This window comes from Giraffa tippelskirchi, chromosome 11 (genome assembly GCF_054371585.1).
Source record: "Giraffa tippelskirchi isolate mGirTip1 chromosome 11, T2T-mGirTip1v1.2.pri, whole genome shotgun sequence".
Classification (NCBI taxonomy): Eukaryota; Metazoa; Chordata; class Mammalia; order Artiodactyla; family Giraffidae; genus Giraffa; species Giraffa tippelskirchi.
In genome coordinates this window covers 115,490,485-115,511,096 of record NC_137285.1, presented here as the reverse complement: position 1 = coordinate 115,511,096, position 20,612 = coordinate 115,490,485, and the positions used below count along the sequence as shown (strand labels likewise).

The window sequence follows — 20,612 nt, the reverse complement described above, 5'->3', positions numbered from 1 at the left end:
AGTAAGCTAGTCAAGTCACAGAAAATAACTGATAGTAATTTTCCCAATGATAAAATTTAAGCTCTTAAGCCAAAAATAATAACAAAATTAGAATTTTTGAAAACCTCAGTCCACTACCATGAGCTTGACAGTTTTCTAATTCTGTACTTAAAAGCTTCTAATATCAATGGCAATAGTAGTAAAAGTAATTTTTGTTACTGTATAGTAAAACTAGTTCAATGTTTAAAAGATCTGCATAACTCAGTGAACCTATTTTTTTTCCAAATGAATAATGCAAAGCGTTACCAGATCATGCTTGGGTAAAAGAAACAAGCATAAGAGTTCAAGATAGATCACTGGATTTTAATGTAACGGAGTACAAAAATTTTTTTGATGTAATTTCAGATTCCACATTGCAACTAGCCTCTAAAAACTTGCCACTTGTCCAGTTTGGGGATAGTATCAAAAAAGAATATCTATAATTATCTGAAAATGCTATCAATAGACAAGAATGTTTCTCATATTCTTAACCAAAACAATATATTGCAACAGAAAATGCAGAAGCCGATATGATAATCCAGTTTTCTTTTATCAAACCAGATATTAAAGAGACTTGGGAATACATGTAAACCCATGGCTGATTCATGTCAATGTATGGCAAAAACCACTACAATATTGTAAAGTAATTACCCCAACTAAAATAAATAAATTTATTACAAAAAAAATAAAGAGACTTGTGAAAATATAAAACAAGCCCATGCTTCCCAAGGAAGTATCTTTTGTTTTGGAAACTCCAGTTATTTTTTATTTTAAAAAATGTTATCTATGTGGACATTTAATTGACTTTACTATTGCTATTGGTAACTAAGTTGATAAATAACTACTTTGAAATTTTCTGTTTAAATTTCTTAACGTGGCAAATACTGATAGGTGAAACCTACATGAACGAAAGCTCTTTGAGGTCCTTAATGATTTTTAAGAGCATAAAGGAATCCTATGATTCAAGCACTTGAAAACACAGATTTAAATTATTGTGAGATGATAGGAAATTCTACTTGTCCAGAGCCCAGCATCCATAAGACCCAGGCCCAGCCTCTTCCAAATCCCAACGATGAGATCATCCTTATTGACAAGCAGATGCCACAAGGGACATTTTCGTTTGGGCTGTAAACAATCAGGGCAAGGCTGATAAAATATTTTGTTTCAGGGTTGATATTTAGCTGCTACACATTGGCTCCACCATAATAGTAATTAAAAAACTGAAATAACTTTTTACCATTTGGTTAAAAAGCTACTGTTTCCCACCACCTAACAGAAATTTCCCACTCCCCACTATCTGGACAATGCTATATCAGTTATTCACACTTTAAATATCAACCTTCCTCAGCTCCTCTCTCAAGGATGAGAAAAAACGTGAGGCAACCTGATTTCAAGGGGACAACATTCCAGAGGTCTGAACACTGACTGGAAACATTGTGATGCCCAAGTCACTAGGTCCTGGAGACGGACCCTGTCAGCAAAGCATGCCAGCTGCTGAAGAACGAGTCACACAACAAATCAGCGAGAGCTGCCAGAGGTGGCCGTGGGAACACCAGCTTGCCTACAAGGTGGGGATGAGCAGTGATCATATCTAAGCCCAGACCCAGGAGGGAGCTTCTGGTAGCTCATCCCAGGCTTTGAAGAGGAGCTCCAGACTCAGCTTTGCAGGACCACCCAGAGAGCCAAGCAGGGGAAACATCCTAAAGTGGGGAAAGCTGAGATTGATGCTTAAAATCTAATGTCCTCACAAATTCTGTTTCAGAAGTTATATCCCTGGGGAGTAACACCAGTAATCAACATCAAAGTCAACCTGCAACAAGGAAAATTAAGAGGAAAATGTTTTCCCTTTGACTTTCCCTGGTAGGTACTCAAAATGAAAATGGTCATGGCTGGGAAGGCAAGGTGGAGCCTCACCTCCACTCAGACCTCCAACACTCCCAGTCAGACTTAAGCAAGAACACCTCTTCATGACCCCAAAGGTTCATATTAAATCAAAATGCAGAAATCCAAGGGAAAAGACAGAGACAAGGAGAAAGAAAGCCTTTAATTCATGGGGTGATGTATCTTCCCACTATTTAATCGCAATACAGATGTTTCACAAATCTCCATCTTCTTTTCTAACTTCCACACCTTTATACATGCAGGTCTTTCTGCCTTGAGGCTCCTAACCCTTACTCCAAAATTCGAAGTTGAAATCCATCCCTGATCTCTCAGTGATCAGTTCAAATACCTCTTTCTCCATGAAAATTTCCCCAAGCATAGGCACATACCTGCTCAGCTGCAAGTCCACCCTCTGTTGACTTTCCACCACACATGCTTTTCAGTACTTTCTTATGGCACTTATCACATTCTGCCCTAGGGATGGGTTACCTTTGTCCATGTGTTCATCCCCATACTGGACTATGAACTTGTAGGCAAGGACTACATGCCCTCCTTTGCATGTCTCTGGGCACCGTGCATAGAATCTGGCATTGTCGCTTGATTTAATCAACAAATGCATGAATGACTAGATGGAAGGAAGGAACAATGGTGTAATGTTAAGCTCCTGCCTGGTGAGTCAATTCTTATGTCTCCCTACTGGTTATGAAGTCTCTCCCTGGATCAGGCAGATGCTAGGCTCAGCAATATCCCTTTTTCCTTATCATTTACATCCTGACTAACTCCATCTACTTTCCTCAAATCTGGTGGATGAAGACTCAGGGGTGCCTTTAAACATGAGGTGATTCATCTGGGTCACTTCTGGGCTCTGGAGGAAATTTTTAGTTCTGTTTTCTCTATCCAAAGAGGAATACTGCAAACACCTTATGCCTGCACGTAAGCAGGCTCTAGATTTCAAATCCCAGCTCCAGGATTTATTAAGAGTGACTTGTGATTTGTATTTCACCGCTCTCCCTTTTGATGAGAACAGATGCTATTTGTCTCTAACTCCCAGACACCTGGAACTAGGGAAATTCCCAGTGCCCACTTAATTACCACTGAACAAGCAGTGCCCATTAGAACTCTTTACCTACAAGGCATGTTTCTGCCCAAACCTGAGGAAGCAGGATCAGTTATACCAGTGAGCACAGTGACTGCCATAAACCTGGCATGGTCCCCTTTATCTTGGGAAAGACAGCATGGATGGAATCCCAAGGTATGGAATCACCTTCCCAATTGATAGCAGAAAGTGAAGGGACTCTGAAACCCTGAATTAAGGGAATGGATTGTTTGGACCTTGCTGTTTAGTCATGTGTCCCTCACCAGAGGGTCCCCATAGGAGTGGGGAGAGAGGCTTGGAGGGAGAAAGGGCCTGCAGTCACTTTGCAACTTGAGTCTTCTGCCTTGAACCAGTGAGGAAGTGGGGCAAGACATGTTTTTTCCAGAAGAGAAGCACATTTATAAAACCAATAGCTCCTTTTTGCTCCTCTGAATAAACAAGATCTGAAGCTCTAAAAAGGAGCAAGCAGTGCCCTTTGCCAAAGATAGCAAATACCTACATTCCAAGAGCATCTTCACATTTAGCCACATTGCTAAAAATGACACCCAAATATGCCCCAAAGGGAAAACACTATACCAAGGCTCCCCTTTTGCTGTTCAACAAGCGTGGGAAACTGTTAGTTCCATAAGAGCTTCAACCAAGAGAAGGTTTTAGTAGTTTTTTTTAAAAAGCCCTAAATAGCTGATTTGTACAAGACTTCCAGCCTTGCTGAATGCTAATGACAGCCAGAGCTGGGATGGGGAGGGTGACACAGTTTGTCCATCGTCCATCACTCCTGGCACAGCCGCTGAGTGCCACATAAGCCAGGGCCTTCAAAGGCTTGATCCCAAGTCAGCGGCCCACAAAGATTCCCTACAACCTACTCTCAGATCCACAGCCCAGAGAACCCGTGGCAGGACCCAGGGAGGGCATCCACATGTTTCACAGAACTAATGTGGCCCAGGAATGCAGAGACCACATGGTCAAGTGGAGCATCCACTGCATCCAGGGCTGCAGAATTTGATCCAGCCTGTGGAGGAGAGTGAGAGAGAGAAAGAGAGCAAAGAATCTAGAGCTAGAGTTCCACAGATCTGGGTCCTGCTCCTGGCTCTGCCACTTGCTGCCTTTGTGACTTTACTGAGGATTAACACTCAAATATATAACAACCAAAGCAGCAAGGCCATGTGGCAGAGACTGCTGTGTGTTCACTGAACGCGCTTCCTTTTCCTCCTGGGCAACAAGCTACACCACATTTCTCAGCCTCCCTTTTTGGTAGGGAACACCGCACGACTAAGTTCCTGCCAATAAAACATGGCAGAAATTATGTGCTCCACTTCTAATCCAGGCCCATGAAAACTCCCCGTGAGGTCCTCCATGTTCTTTCTCTTCACATTTCTGCCAGCTGCAAGCAGAGGGTCCAGCAGAAGGCTGCAAGTCCCGAGCCCGCGTCCTTGGATGAAAGGAAGACTGCCAGCTCACTAGGAACTTCCACGTTGGTCACTGGATAAGTGAGGAATGCACGTTTATTGGTTAACGCCACTGAGGTTTGGAAGTTGGTACTGCAGTTAGCTTTCCTTACTCTAAGTAAAATAGGCATCAACCAATCAGAAGGACTCTTACTATTATGCTGTACCAACACACTTAGTATATTCTAGAGGGATATTACCACCCAACTTACTTCCAAAACTTCTTCATTTCCTCATTGGTGAGATAGGAATGTCACTGTCTACTTAATAAGGTTATTATAAGGATTGACTGAGATCATGTATGTATAGCATCTAAGTACAGTACTTTGCCCATAGCTGACTGAATTGGATGGACTTCATTGAGTTCCTTCTCATTTGTAGTTCTCAGGTTCCTTATTTGTACAGTGAAAATTATTCCAAATAGCCTGAATTTTCTCTTCCTCTCTTATATTTTCAACCACGGTCATCCAATCTATAAGCAAAGTAGTTCCCCCACCACCACCCCCACCACAGCAAGCACTTCTGTCCTTTTTAAACAGCTTTATGGAAATTGGTCCGTTCCGGGTAAATGTGAGCTCCAGAGGAGGCCAAGACGATGATGGAAGTGCATCTTCTTTGGTGCCAGATGGCGATACAATGAACCCAGTCATATAGATGGGCCCCAGATTCTTTTAAGGGACCAAAATACACCAGTTACAAGGTTTGAGGCCCTGAGAACACATCTATAATCCTGAAAGCCAATACCAACTGTGATTAAATTCTACAAGGATTTAAACATTCTGGTTTTGATGCAACACAGCCATTAAAGGTTCAGACTGTTGTCAAACCACATCCACAACCAATCCCTTTCTCATAGAGTGCTAACAGTGTTATCGTGGATACATGATTTAATGTTTGTGCACCTCAATTTTATCAGAAAAGGGGGATAATAAAAGTACCTATCTCAGACTGTTGCTGTGAAAATAAAGTGAGATAATTCATATTTAGCACTTGATATGGTACCTGATGCATAATAAATACTCAATAAACATTAGCTATTCATATGTTTAACACACACCAGAACAAACTTTTCAAGCAGTTACAGAGACTCCTATCTCTCTAAGCAAGTACCTAGAAACACTGTCAATCGCTCTCCCGCAGACATTTTTCTATTTAATGGCTCTAAAGAGACAGAAAAGCTTTAATCAATTCGCAGAAGTAAAATGCTAAGAAATTATATGCACAGTTACAAAAGAAAAAAAAAATCAAAGATGTTTCCCATACATTTTTCAGCAGACAAAAACATATTGACGTGCTGCTCCTGCAGGGAAACAAGATGAATTATCTGGATAATCCTGAGCCATACACCTTCCCACCACTGTGTCTGCTCTGAGGCTAAAATGTCCCTCTAGCCAAACAAAGGGCTCCTTCCCCCAAAGTTCCTGGTTCCCTGGAGGACCCATGTTCCTCTATTCTTCCACTAATGCTTTTTTGTTCATTAAGTGAATATTTTCTTGCAGAATATTTTAATTTCCAGAATGATTTTTAACTCTATTTCTTAAGCTATTTTCTTGGTGGTTGATCTGGGGCTTACATTACACATTTTAATCCATCCAAGTTCATTAACTTAATTCTAGTGAAATACAGACATTTTACTACTTACAGTTCTAGTCCATCCTTGCTATTTTTGTTCCTCTTCTGTGCTTATCATCAAACATATTACATTTCCATATGTTATAGTCAATGCAATTATATAATGTATATTGTTTATGCAATTCCTTTTTAAATCAGTTAGAAAAAGGAAGAATAAATATGGAATTATACTGTATTTTACAATTGTCCATATAATTACATTTAGTGGCACTTTTTAGTTTTTTGAGTGAATTCAGATTACGCTTTGTCTGTTGTCACTTGCACTCAGCCTGAAGAAAATCTTTTAGTATTTCTTGTACAGTGGATCTGATGGTAACAAAATCTCTCAGTTTTGTTTACCTGGCAATGTCTTTATTTTATCTTCATTTTTGAAGAATAGTTTTGCTATATATAAGATTCTTAGCCACCATCGTTTCTTTTTAAAAAATTGGCGTATAATTGTCTTACAGTGCTGTGTTAGTTTTTGTGCTGTACATGAAGTGAATCATATTTATATATACACACACATATCCGATACATATATATATATATGCATATATCCCCTCCCTCTTAGACCTCTCTCCAACCCCACCCCATCTCATCCATCTAGGTCATCACAGCACACTGAGTTGAGCTTCCTGTCCTTTATAGCAGGTTCCCACTAGCTATCGACATTACACACGGTTGTGTATATAGTCAATTTTAATCCCCCAGTTCATCCCACCCTCTCCTTCCCTCCTGGTATTCACATGTCCATTCTCTACTTCTGTGTCTACACTCCTGTCCTGGATATAGGCTCATCTGTACCATTTTTCTAACCATTGTTTCTAATGAGAAATCACCTGTTAATCTTATTGGGGTTCTCTTATAGGTGATGAGTAGTTCTGTTCTGTTACTGCTTTCAAGATTTTTTCATTGTCTATCATTAAATATGCCATTGGTGGGGTTTTTTTTAATTAATGGTGTTCCACATTTCTCTAAGGCTCTGCTTATTTTTCTTCATTATTTTTCTCTTTTCAGATTTCATAATCTCTATTGATCTATTTTCAAGTTTACTAATATTGATACTTTCTTTTGTCAACTCAAATCTAATTTTAAATGTCCCTAGTGAACTTTTCATTCCACTTTTCATATTTTCAAGTCCAAAATTTCCAGTTTGTTCTTTTTCATAATTTTTCTCTTTATTAATATTCCCCCATTGATAAGATGCTGTCATCATGTGCTTAGTCATTCAGTTGTGTCTGACTCTTTGTGACCCCATGAACTGTAGCCCCCAGGCTTCTATATCCATGGGGATTCTCCAGGCAAGAATACTGGAGTGGGTTGCCATGCTCTTCTCCAGAGGATTGTCCCATCCCAGGGATCAAACCCAGGTCTCCTGCATTGCAGGTGGATTCTTTACCAGCTGAGCTACCAGGGAAGCCCTGCTGTCATTATACTTTAATTCTTTCAGCAAAGTTTTCTTCAGTTCTTTGGACAAATTTATAATAACTGCTTTGAAGTCTGCGTCTGGTAAGTCCAACATCCAGGTACCCTCAAAGATAATTTCTGTTTTCTGATTTTTTCCTCTTTATGGGCTACATGTTCTTCTGTCCTTGCCGTCTTATAAATTTTTGTTGAAAACCAGACACTTTAGATAATATATGTTAGCCTCTTTGTATACTGATCACTACCTCTGCCCTCCCCTCCAGGACTTGTTTTTGCTTATTTGTTCAGTGACATAATGGACTAGTTTAGTGACATCTTTTATCTGCACAGTGTGTAGTCTATGATGTGATTCCTTGGAGTGCATAGCCTTAGCCCTGTGAGTCCCGCTATTTAATCCCTTGGGATGACAGTTGTTTTCTCAGGTTGGTTTTTTCTTTTTAACTATCTCTTTTACTTATCTCTCTATTAAACTTCTGGATGGACTACCCTATTGGTATTACACCAAGCTGTTAGCTTCCACTAATCACTACCTGATTGCCTTATTATTTTCAACAGAACTTTGAGGCATAAGTTGCTCCACAGTCTGACCTACTTAAGTTCAGACTCCTATGCAGGGGCTGTCTTGGAGGCAAGTCTTCAAAGTTGGCTTTGAAGAACCCTCCCAAGAGGGTTCTTCTCAGATAATTCATTCTCTGGTTCTCTCTGTAAAATGTCTAGCTGGACTGCTGTCTCTCTCATTGCTATTATGGAGCTACTAACCTCCTCTTAAATACTCACCAAATGCTTTTTGCCTTGAAATTCCTCACACTTTGTTCCAAATAAAGTGGAGAGCTACAGAACTCTGTGCTCTTACAGCCCACCTCTCCCCCTAGATAGGATCTCTGTACCACGACTCTGGAGCTAAGAGTGGGAATGGCAGTCCACTCCTCTCAGTGACATCCCTGCTCCATCAGTGGGGTACCGAGTGTGGATGGCACCACTGCTCATCTTGGATTGCCTCTCCTAGCATGGAAACTTCACCCTATGTGTGGACTGGGGTGTGGGTGATTAGGGCCCAGTATTCTCGGCCAAGGGTAGAACTTTCTCTCTACAAATGGGGACTGGAGGGCAGAAAGTCACAGACTGCTTGGCCAGGCTTGCATGCAATAAAGCTTCTGCAACACAAAATTGGGAATGATAAAAAAATACAGTGGCCTGACTCTCCTGGGGAGAAACTAGCCTTAGAGTAGAAGCTGGAGGGGAAAGGGAGCCCTGTCTTCTTAGCCATTTCCGCCCAGAGAAGAAGTCTGTCTCACTGAGCTCGTGTTCAAGGGGAGAGTAGGTTGGCTCAAATACCACTATTGTTGCTATTCCTACTGAGATTTAGTACATTTTCTTGAATAAGTGTTTCTCCATTTGACGTGAGCCCTTAGAATAACTTCCAGAGACTTTAAATGGTTGGAATTTTAAAAATACTTTCCCCAGTTATGTTTGTTTCACTGGGGAGAGGCTCCACAGAGATCCTCACACTGCCATTCCTAAAGTGCTTCTCCTAACCCCATGTGATTTGCACTAAAAAAGATCCTTTTAGGAACAGCTGGCTCCATTTACCGGTGTTGTTTACTTCATTGTGACCATATTTTCTAAATTAAATATAAGGGACATATGGTCTGGCAAGGGCTTTGTACTGCTTCCAGGTAGGGAAGTTGATGTAGGCAGGTAAACTTTGGAAATAGTAGAATTTACAATTCATTTAGATGGTTTCTGGGGCTAATAGGTCAGAATATTTGAAATTCAGTTGTTCCAGGTAACCTAGGGATATATAGTTGCTAAAACTTTGGTTCTCTTTAGAAGTTACAAGGAAATCCTGGCTGATACAAAGTCTCCTTTGAAAGGGGACACTTCTAAATTGTATCTTCCCATCAATGATCTCAATCTATGTTTGGTAGTTCTCCAAAAGACAACCAATTAATTCTAATGGGAATTCAACATTAGAGAATTGGGTTACAAATAAATTAACACTCAATAGCCAAGACCAAGTCTTGCTACATAACACAGGTCCTCCAAGGCTGGAAACAAGCTGTTTCGCTTCAACTCTGAATTAGTCACCACCTTAGCATACAGAATCTGGAGAGTTTTCTGTCTCCCAGAACTTCGAAATTTCTCACCTGAAGTATGGGTATATGGATGTAGGTAAACGAATGCGGCCTGGCAAAAGGAGGGAAAGAAATAGGATTGTCTCTGAGACTTCATTCTCCAATCAGACTGAAGTCACCAGGGAAATCTGGTTTTAAAATGATAGACGGTCCCAACCCCCTCAGCCATCAGGGTAACATACCCTCCCTGGAAATATGCATCTGCCTAATTGTTTGAGATTGTGCACAAACTGAATATTTATGATCTTCATCTTATCACAAAGGCTGTACTTTTAAATGTTTCTACCCGATATTTAAAACCATTTTTTCTATCCTGAAAAAGACCCACAGATTTTATTGGATTGACTACTATTTGAGACGTCTGGCTAGCCAGGGACTGCTAGGACTGTGGACTGCAGATTTCCAGATCAGGGGAAAGGGGGACAGAAAGTACTGGAGTCAGAGTGATTACAATACATAGCCAGTTTATTACCCATAGCGTGAATAAGGACATGAACTTGAGCAAACTACAGGTGATGGTGAGGGACAGGGAGGCCCAGCATGCTGCAGCCCATGGGGTCGAGAAGAGTTGAACACAACTGGGCAACTGAACAGAACAACAATATATTTAACCATTTTTCAATGATATGTATGGGCTTGATAAGTAAGTTAAAAATCCATTTAAAAGCACTATGAATTTCTGATTACCCTTAGTCTTGTGTGAGCTCCACTGACAGGTGGTGACATGTCATGCACCTGGTTGGGTCTCAGGTTTAGGACCAAGAAAGTGAGGCAGGCCTACAATTCAGGTGACCCATTGTTGAGCTCATGTTGCTAGGGAGAGCGGAGGGACAGAGCAGACAAGCAATCTGTTTCCAGTCCTCTGGGCAACGTCACACCGATGACTGGCTATACCAGGATTTGAGCCACATCTGTCTGACTTCAAATCTTAGCACCTCGCCTGAGCTGAAAGAGGCAGGGCTGCTGCGTATCAGAAAGACACGTTTAGGACCAGAACCCAAACTGCCATTTCAGAGCTTTGAGAAGCTTCCTGGATTTTGCTCCTGTTTTTACAAACTGGCAAAGACCAAAAGACATCCACTCTCAAGGCAAAGAGAAATTGATAAGGAATTTGGGAAGCTTTTCTGCCCCGGGGAAGAATCAGCCTCAATGACAGTTTGGTATTAACTAGCTCAGCCATGCAGGGAGGCATAATTAGTTTCCCAGCTCAGAGCTTCATTCCACTGGTCCCCCACACCCCAAGGGCTATACAATCTGTTTGAAATGAAAAGAAAAACAAATTCACTGCTCTCCTCAGCTCACCCATTGGGCTATTTGCTCGTGGCCATGGGCAAAAGGTGAGACAGCCATCTGTCTACTGAGGTATAGGAAGAATGGAATAGTCATTTTTAAATGACATTTTCAATTTTTCCCCTATGTCTACTATGCCCTCTTCCACCCTACTGCTTAAATGACTCTTTTCAAATTGAAAATATCAGGGAATAATAGGAAAGGAAAAATGGTAGTAATCCTTAGCTCCTGCCAGTGGGCTACTCTGTCCTGGTGGGCAGAGTCCGAGGAGAAACTTCTTCCAGTGACCATGCCTTGGCTGTACCAACTGGAGAGGATGAGAGAAGCTGTGCTGGGTCACTGTGAAGGCCAGCACCCCTGGGTGGGTGAGTTCCCTGGCAGCACCAGGGGGACCAGGAGGTCTAGGCTGCCCAGCCCTGCTCCTGCACCAGCTCCTGCCTATGATGCCCAAGGAATTTCAACAGAGCAAGAAGGAAAAACCCTCTCCTGACTCTGGAGTCATCCTCTGAGAGTCCTTCCTCCTCTCACAGTGCCTGTGCCTTCTGAGTGTGAAAGGGCAGGTCCCAATTCACTACCATCACCCCAGAGACACCCTGAGAGGGTGAGGCTCTCACAGAGGCCTCAGGGCAGAGAGGAGACTGAGTCCAACCAGAAGCCAAAAGCTAACTTTCTCTTAGCTCCAGGGCCCGGAGGAGTTCTTTACTCTTTCTTGGAAATTAAGCTATACTTTCTCCTTCCAATTGACTCACCAGGTATCCATTTAAATGATCTCAACTTCATGTCTCCTCCAGAAACATAGACATCCTGTTCAGCTGCATCTTTTCTGGAGTCATTTTCTGCTTTTGGTGCGGTTTATTCTTCCCCTTCTGTACCCACAAGATTGCTTTCATTTGAAAGTGACCACAAGTGACAGCTTTATTACAATAAAGACATCAAGGGTCCCCTGAAGGCTCCAGGTTTTTCTCACAAGCTGGTTCCTGGGAGATCTCAGTGCAGGAAAGCACATTTTACACACACACACACACACACACACACAGAGCCATGGCTTCCCTTTAATTAAACCTTGAAACAGCAGTGTAAGCCATGAGAGGCCATGAGAAAGACCCCAGGATTGCATGTTTTCCTTTTGCTGATTAGGAAGGAGGGCACAGTGTGAAACAGCCTCACAGAAGCCACCCCCAAGTCTGGAGGGACGAGAATCAGCTCTTTGGGCCCCTGGTTTCCCTTCCAGACAAATTTGAAGCCAGAGATCTGTGTGTGAATCCTCTTACTAAGTGGTTTTAGGTAGGTCTGCTTATTTATTCATTTAGTCACCCAATAAATTCCTAATTAACCCAACTATATGCCCTACTGGCATGTAGTTTCCAGTAAAACACTGGAAAATGGAAAAAAAATAGGACTCTGTCTCCACTCTCCATGAACTTACAGTCTAATGGGAAAGCAAATGAACAGTTAGTGTATAGTACAACTTTCCCACCTGTAAAATGGGGCTAAGGATCTGATTTTTAAGGATTAAATACTAATAATACAAAGAAGATTAACAGTACCAACCGAACAACTAGTCAGTGCCTGATAAATGTTGATTTTTTTTCTCTTTTCCTGTCCTTGGCACAAAATCTTTGCCCCTCCTCCATCTGCACCAGTGCATGAGTTTGAAAGGCCAGGAAGAGGCCTGCTCCCGATATAAAGACTGCACCACCAGGAGCTGCCATGTGCTGTGGGAAGTGGAGACAGGTTCTGCTTCAAGTGCTGTGTCCCCAGTCCTGAAGAGGATCCCAGGTGCTAGGGTACAGGCCCCAAGGACCCAGACAGGGGTCCTCCAGCCTCATCCCATAGAAAGAAATCTGCCCATCCTGGAGCACCGACTTCATCTGAGAATACACAACAAAGGATTACTTCTCACTGCAGAAGTTTCTTCTCATGTTGAAGGGAGTAACAGGATATAGAGGGGAATTTTCTAGACCTGACTCAGGACCTCTCCAACCCCATCCCAGAATCTCTGGCACCCAGGGGAGGATCCTCAGGGCAGTCACCAAGTTGCTCTGGGTCGTGCATCCCTCAGCACAAAGTTTGAGGGTGAGGGTGCTCTTGTACCTTCTGGTTCTAGTATACTCTGATTCTCAATAAAAAGCCTTCAGACAACAGCCTTCACAGTTGACATATGACTTGAGAACTGCCAAAGTTGGACAGCTCAACTTTTTTGGTTAATAGGTGAAGAAAGAGGGAAGGGGCTGCATTGAGCTGCACAACACAATACTTTGTTTCTAATAGTGGCCAGAGTGAAATAAGATTTAATTTTTGATTTATAAAAATCAATGCATAATTTCTGTACTTCTAAAGTAATTACAAACCAAAAAATACGTGTGCCATTTTGCTAAAAAAAAGAAAACAAACAACCTGCTGTTGTTGAAAAACATTCAAAATTCACAATTGTATAGTTTTAGGTACATAAAAGAATTGTTTTAATTGTTTTGTTAAGGCAATTCTCATCTCCCTACTCTTAAGTGATCAAAAAAATTCCCACTAATCAAGAAGTGGTTTATTGTCCAGGAAGTTTCATAATGATTTACTTCAATTCTCTCTAGTAAAAAAGCAAAACCATCCCTCTGTCACTAGTTAGGGATCTTTTTCAAAAAGGACTTTAAATAGATAAGTACTTTTTAAAAAAAATGTAGAATGTACCTTCTCAATATGAAACTACATCTATCTTTGAGTTGTAAAGAATGTATATTAAAATTAGATCATGCAACAAAACACACATTTTGTAGAGGAGAAAGAAAGAAAAGATTAAATTGAATCTTCCTGACAATTGTCTTAAATCACACCTTCCTGCCTGCAATTGAAATTATAAGTCACGTTGCTTTGTGTTAAATCAAATTCTCCCCAGCAGGAAGACAGGCTGCTGCAGCTCCAGTTCTGTTGGGAGGTGGGTTGAGATGGAAGAACACACTTCTCTCCTCCAGGAGGCTCTTCCACCACCAGGGATTTGAGGGAAAGAGATTCTCTGACCAGGTAACAGGACACCTTGCATAACTCTCCCACCAGGTTTCTACAAACAGTGCATTCCCAACATTGTCCCTGGACCTCTGTGATGCCAAGTGAGTTTTATTTTGCAAAACAAATATTTCTCTACAATTGAGGGCAGGTCCCCAGGCCAGTGGGCTTAAAGATTTCCAAGCAACAGTCAAATCAAACTGAGACACTCCCGGTGTCCAAATGTCACAGTGTGAGGCTGGGCTCCCCTCTAACCTCACTTCTGAACCATCTCAGTTCAGTTCAGTTCACTCACTCAGTCGTGTCCAACTCTTTGCGACCCCATGAACCACAGCACACCGGGCCTCCCTATCCATCACCAACTCCCGGAGTCCACCCACACCCATGTCCATTGAGTTGGTGATGCCATCCAACCATCTCATCCTCTGTCGTCCCCTTCTCCTCCCGCCCTCAATCTTTCCCAGCATCAGGGTCTTTTCCAACGAGTCAGCTCTTTGCCTCAGGTGGCCCAAGTATTGGAGTTTCAGCTTCAACATCAGTCCTTCCAATGAACACCCAGGACTGATCTCCTTTAGGATGGACTGGTTGGATCTCCTTGCAGTCCAAGGGACTCTCAAGAGTCTTCTCTAGCACCACAGTTCAAAAGCTGAACCATCTCAGGCTGGCCTTAACTGGGGAAGTCCTAACACACTCATTCTGTCAGCTGCACTGAAACAGGGATCAAGGCTGATAGTCTAGGTGTTACAACCAGAAAATGTATCCCTGACCATATTTTCTATGGCAGCTCCAAGAGGAAAAGGTGGTGGGAATGAAGGGAAGAGGGTAAGTGGAAGACTGAAGGAAAGAACGTGCTCCCCCCCACACGCCCACCACGTGATAGGCAGGGTAGGGTGCTGTCCAGTTCCGCATTTAATCAGCACCTCAATTAATTTCAACTCTTAATCAGCACAACAATCCTACAGGGTTTAAGGAGCAGTCATCCTCATTTCCATAGCTGGAGAAACTGAGGCACAGGGAAGTGAAGACTTGCCCAAGGTCACCCAGTCTGTAAAGGGCCACGCTGATTCCAACCACTGTCTGCCTGCACATGCTTTGCCACGATTCACAAGACTCCAGTTTCCCTCTTCCAGGTAACTATTGGTTTTATTTAATGCCTGAACTTGCCCTCTCCTAATCTTCTCTATTCCACTCCTTTAAATCCTCCTCGTTCTCCAAAGAGGTGTCATTAAATCCCAGCTCCTCCGTAGAGTCTGCTCTACCAGCACATTCTCTGAGAATTCAATATTAACCCTCACTACTTTTGTTAGTTTGCAAAAGATCATCAACTGTTTCTTGGGTTGTTTTCCTAGCCTGACGATGAGATTTTCAAAGCAAAGGACTGTGTCTTACATATTTTGTCATTTCCTGACACACCTGGCACAGAGTCAAGCCCATAAGGGGTGTTCAGAAGCGGCCACAGAAAAGCCTGGATTGGTGCCTTTAAAAGCTGGGCTCCTCTGCTACCCCTTCCAGGGCTCCCCCTTTCTCTCAGAGCATTTCTCTCACAGTGTCCTCCAAGGCCTGTACAACCTGCTCCCCGACTGGCCCTCTCTGACCTCACCCCCTACTCCTTTCTCCCACAGTCACTCTGCCCTGGCCACACTGTTCTCAAAACCACATACCCCAGGTCCACTCCTACCTCGGACCTTGTGCACTGGTTGTTTCCTCCACCTGTAACTGTCACCTCAGACAGAGCTCACACCGAATTTTCTTCAAGCCTCTCCTTATCAGAAGGCACCTGACTACCTCACTTCATTGCAAACCCTTCATATGTCTGTCTTCATTCCACTGACATATCTCCACCACTTACTAGGTGCTTAATAAAAGCTAGTTGGATGAAGGAAGGAAAAAATCTGAGCACGTGACCAACAGAAGGTAGGAGTACCTCCCAGGTCACTGCCAAACTCTGAGTCATAGGAGAGGGGAACAGGAACTTGGAAGTAGGTCTGCTGTTTATTCCAACCATCCCAAGCCTCCACCCCAAGCCTCAATGCCAGACCTGGGGTCCATCTCCAACACCTGCCTACAGAACCAGGGCCCACATTCTATACACCTGAGCCCAGATATGTTGCTTTCTTGATTAAATGGGAATTATGGGCAAACCTGGACATGTCTCCTCTGTATCCAACACTCCCCTCTACGGCCCCCAACTTGACCCCATCCCCCATCCTGGAAGACACTTCGGTGAAGCTTTGCTCTGAAAGAGCAGAGGAGATGGTTTTGTTCACACTTCAGTCTTCTCCTAGAAACAGAGATACTGCTGGGCGTGACGAGCCAGGCCTGCAGTCTCTCTCAGCCTTCCACAGCACTCTACCCTGACAACCGCTGGCACAGGCCACCTCCTGCACCTCCAGGGAAGGGCACTAACAAAAGTCCCTTGGTAACTCACTTCAGGGTCCTGCTCCTCTCACAAATCCTTCCGGTCTCACCTGCAACCTTCCTACTGAGAGAAAGCGATGATCCTATTTTCTCTTCATTAGCATCACTGGAGCAGAAAAACAAGAGGATGCCTAGCTCCATACTAAGGAGCTTGAGAAAAGTAACTTACTAACTGCATCGCCTTGAACAAGTTAACTACAGTCACTGAGACTTGATTTCCTCATCTGTAAAATGGGGGTAACAACATCATCCCACAGGGTTGCTTACAAAGTTAAAATGAGTTTTCACATGTAAAGCATTTAGCATATAACAGGTGCTCAACAGATATTGATTCTATTCCTCTTCTAGTCTCCTCTCTAGACAAGTTCAGAGCTATTTCTGCAACCTCTCCTCTCCTTTGTTCTTTTAATTTTTGAATCATTGGTAAAATTTTCTTCCATTATTTTCCTTTGGCTTCTCCTTCTAATATAAATCCTCATGCATGTGCTAAGTTGCTTCAGTCGTGTCCTACTTTTTGCGACACTATGGACTGTAGCCTACCAGTCTCCTCTGTCCATGGGGATTCTCCAGGCAAGAATACTGGAGTGGGTTGCCATGCCTCCTCCAGGGATCTTCCCAACCCAGGGATCACACCCACGTCTCCTGTGGCTCCTGCATTGCAGGTGGGTTGTTTTGTTTTTCTTTTTTTGCCACTGAGCCACTGGGGAGGCCCCTCAGGTTCTAATAAAATTTTTTAAAGTCTGGCCCAATTATAGTATTGGAGAGTATACGTCATAATTCTTGCCTGTTATACTTTCCTCCCATATACTCTTTTTAGAAAGCAAAGTAAATCAGAGGATCAGTTTATTATTAAAGTGAGATTTAGAAATGTTAAAAGACTCCTTCTCCAAGCCCCATGAACTGTGAGGCAGGTCTAAAGCCTCACCAACACTCCTCCCATTACTTGGTGGCTCCTTCTCCCCCTTCAGAGAAATATGATGATGATTAATTACAAAAAGCCTGTCCCACTCATCAAGATCCTTTGAGGCAGGAACCACATAAACACCAAGGATCATAACTGCAATAAAGAGAAACCAGAAAACCTCTCTGCTCTGGGACCCTACCCAGGCAAAGCTAAATAAATCTGAAACAGAAGATCAAAAAGGATCCTCCACATGGATAACAGAAAATGTCACCAGCATAAACAAGAAGAGAGATTAGTTCAATAAAGGAATAAAGTCACTTCTGTGGGTCTCAAGTAAGATTTTTGCTTACTTTTAACTCCCTAGCATATAACTCACAAGGTTATTAATACGGACTCCTACTGTTTTGGGCAAATAAACAGCTGCTGATGTTTTGTGCCCAAACCACTTTATTAGAGCTTTCCTTTACAGCGATTGTTTTTTCCTTTCCAAATCCTGAGAGGCTCAGACAGCTGAAAAAAAAAACAAAAACAAAAACCCAAGGAGTACTAAGGCAGAATGAATAACAAAGAAGAGAGGAGGCAGCTTGTGTGGGCAGAGCAAATGGGGCAGGGGCTGCCAGACCCTCACCATCCCCTCTACCACTCTTGGACAAAGTCAACGTTCAAGATCAGAGAGCAGAAGACACAGATGTGGTGCAATCAGAAGAGCTATTTTTACCATGATGCTAGGAGTTACCATTGAAAAGAATTTACCAGCTTGAGAAGCTGAGGATGACCAACTCTCCAGGTTTTCCCAAGGTTGAGGGTCCTCCACAGACACAGGAATTTCAGTTTTAAAAAAGGGAAAGTCCTTGGGCTTCCCTGGCAATCCAGTGGTTAAGACTTCACACTTCCACTGCAGGCGGTGCAGGCTCGATCCCTGGTCAGGGAACTAAGATCCCACATGCCACACAGTGTGGCTGATAAATAAATAAACGTTCTAAAAAGAGGGGAGGTCAAGCAGGACTAGCTGGTCACCCCAGGAGCCGCATGACCGTGCAAGTGCGCAGGAAAGCACCGGACCTGGCACATTGTAGGAGTTTGAAAGTCACATGTGAAATCTGAATGAGGTCTAGCCCGCAGCCAGCATACCCTGCTTTTCCTATGAGGCCAAGTTCATGGGTGGCTCACAGTGATTCCAGAGAAAGGGTTTCCAGAGCTTCCCATGCTGGCACCCCAACTCTGAGGTTCCTTAATTATACAAGGACAGAGCAAGCCGCCTGCCTGGATCCCTTTTTCATCAGTCTGCTGCTAGACCTAAGGCCTCTAAGCTTAGATTTGAAAACCATCTTTGATAAAATGATTTTCCAGTCCCTCCTCTGTGAGACTGTCATCTTCTTTTCTCTTCTGGAGAGAGCACAAATGCTGGAGACAGTTTCCCTTCTTGGCTCCACCACCTAGCAGCTCCATGACCTTGGGCAAACTCTCTAAGTCACTATGTCTCAGTGTTCTCACCTCTAAAACTCTCCCTTGCCATGCAGTGACGATAAAAGGCAATCATGCATGGACAGCACCTAGCTCAGTCTCTGACACATAGGAGTAGTTCTCTTCCTCTGTTCCTTTTGATATCATCCAGCTTCAATTCTTTATATGCCTGTTGCTCTTAAAATAAATCAAGGGTTTGGTTAAGATTATCATTTGGCATTTCTGTAGCTTCAAATCTCTCCTTAACTTTCATTCTCATTTGACATTTCTGTAGTTTCAAATTTCTCCCTAGGTTTCTAACTCTTATATTCATTGTCCCAAACAATCTTGTACTCCTAAGTCCTAATATACCACTAGCATTACACTTATTAGCCCAAGTTTCAAATCCTGTCCTGCCCAGGTCGCTGAACTGCCTTCCCTCTCCTGCAGGATCTCAGTGGCCTTTTTAACTCTAAGCCCCCACAGGACAGAGATGGATAAGCAAGTCAGACTACTGAGACCAAACCAGGCACCAGAACTTAAGATGCAACGTCCCTGTTTGTCCAGTGGTTAAGAATCCACCTGCCAATTCAGGGGACACAGGTTTGATCCCTGATCCAGAAAGATCCCACATGCCTCGGAGCAACTAAGACTATGTACCACAAGAGGAGGTGGTGTACCTCCTGAGCCTACTGAGCCCACCTATCTAGAGCCCATGTATCTAGAGCTCATGCTCCGCAACAAGAAGAAGCCCCTGCTTGCTGCAACTAGAGAAAGTCCATGTACAGCAACAAAGACCAAGAACACCCAAAAATAAATAAGTAAATAAAAATTTTACAAAATAATAATAAAAAATAAAATACAGATGCAGCACCTAACCATCATAAATAGGTGCTCTACTCTGAATCTTAAACTATGGACATGGGTGGAATAAATCCAATCATGCCAAAGAGCTGGCCTTAGCCTCCTCTTCAGGCATCATTTTCCATTACTCTTATCTGTCCTGAGGAGATGAGTGCTAATGTCATTTCTCTGGATCTCTCAAAACACTGTGTTTATGTGAGCTCAGAGAGGATAGTGGTAACAAACGTAGCCCAACAAAGTGCGTCTGTCAGCCCCAGTACCATTTCAGCAATACCATCATAAAGGAAGTCTGTCACTATCTCATTAGAGTTGGACACTGAAGGCTTTCCACTGGCATCATTAAAGGCAGCTTCATCTCCCAAAAGCAAACCTTCACAAAACTGAAATTGAATGTTGGGCAGTGAAAGAGAACTACATCTCAGAAATACATACCCACTGATAGGGATGATCTGTCCTAGCAACATATTTTAATCTATAATTGTGTAGCCAGAAAAAACTACCAAAGCATTAGTGTTCACACTATCAGGAATCCTCTTGCTTAAAGTTCCAGTGGGCTGCATTCAGTGGGGTCCATAAAGTACATAGACTCACACCGAAGATTCCAGAACAGCAGCTGTTTCCAGTCATTGTCACAACATATTGTAAGTTGGAACAGTTGTGCAGTAATGTGTTATTTACAATAATTTAAGTACCAAAGCATATGAATGATTAAGTTTAACTATGAATTGAAGGCATTTCAAGGTTATCACATTCTCTTGCATATTAATATGCTTTCTCGGGTGGGAGAGAAAGGGATGGAGTGAGAATGAATGCAACATGTTGGGACATGCATCGTCCTGGCCCTGCCCTTGGACGTGTGCTCTGCATGTGAAGGCATGTGTATGAGGAGCGGGGAGCACCAAGAATGCCTGTGCTCAAGCATTGCCTTGTGGAATGGCACTGACTCTGACCCCAAAGGCAAAGTGAGATTTGATAAGTTGACAACTGCAGGCACAATGGAATTATCAAGTCCCTGCAGAATTCAAGACACTCCAGCCCTAGGGAGACTTTCAAGGTCAGCATAAAAGTACAATCCACCATTAACA

At 42.9% G+C, this 20,612-nt stretch overlaps 1 protein-coding gene and 1 long non-coding RNA gene across 13 annotated transcripts in view; one reads left to right on the top strand and one right to left on the bottom strand.

The window, feature by feature from the left end:
- Window positions 1–20,612, bottom strand: part of GALNT18 (polypeptide N-acetylgalactosaminyltransferase 18) — a 468,216-nt gene that overhangs the window by 315,784 nt on the left and 131,820 nt on the right. The window lies entirely within an intron of this gene.
- On the top strand, window positions 10,430–13,045 carry LOC145527372 (uncharacterized). Its single transcript, XR_014069720.1, has 3 exons — window positions 10,430–10,951; window positions 12,042–12,188; window positions 12,548–13,045. It is a non-coding gene; the product is annotated as an uncharacterized LOC145527372 (long non-coding RNA).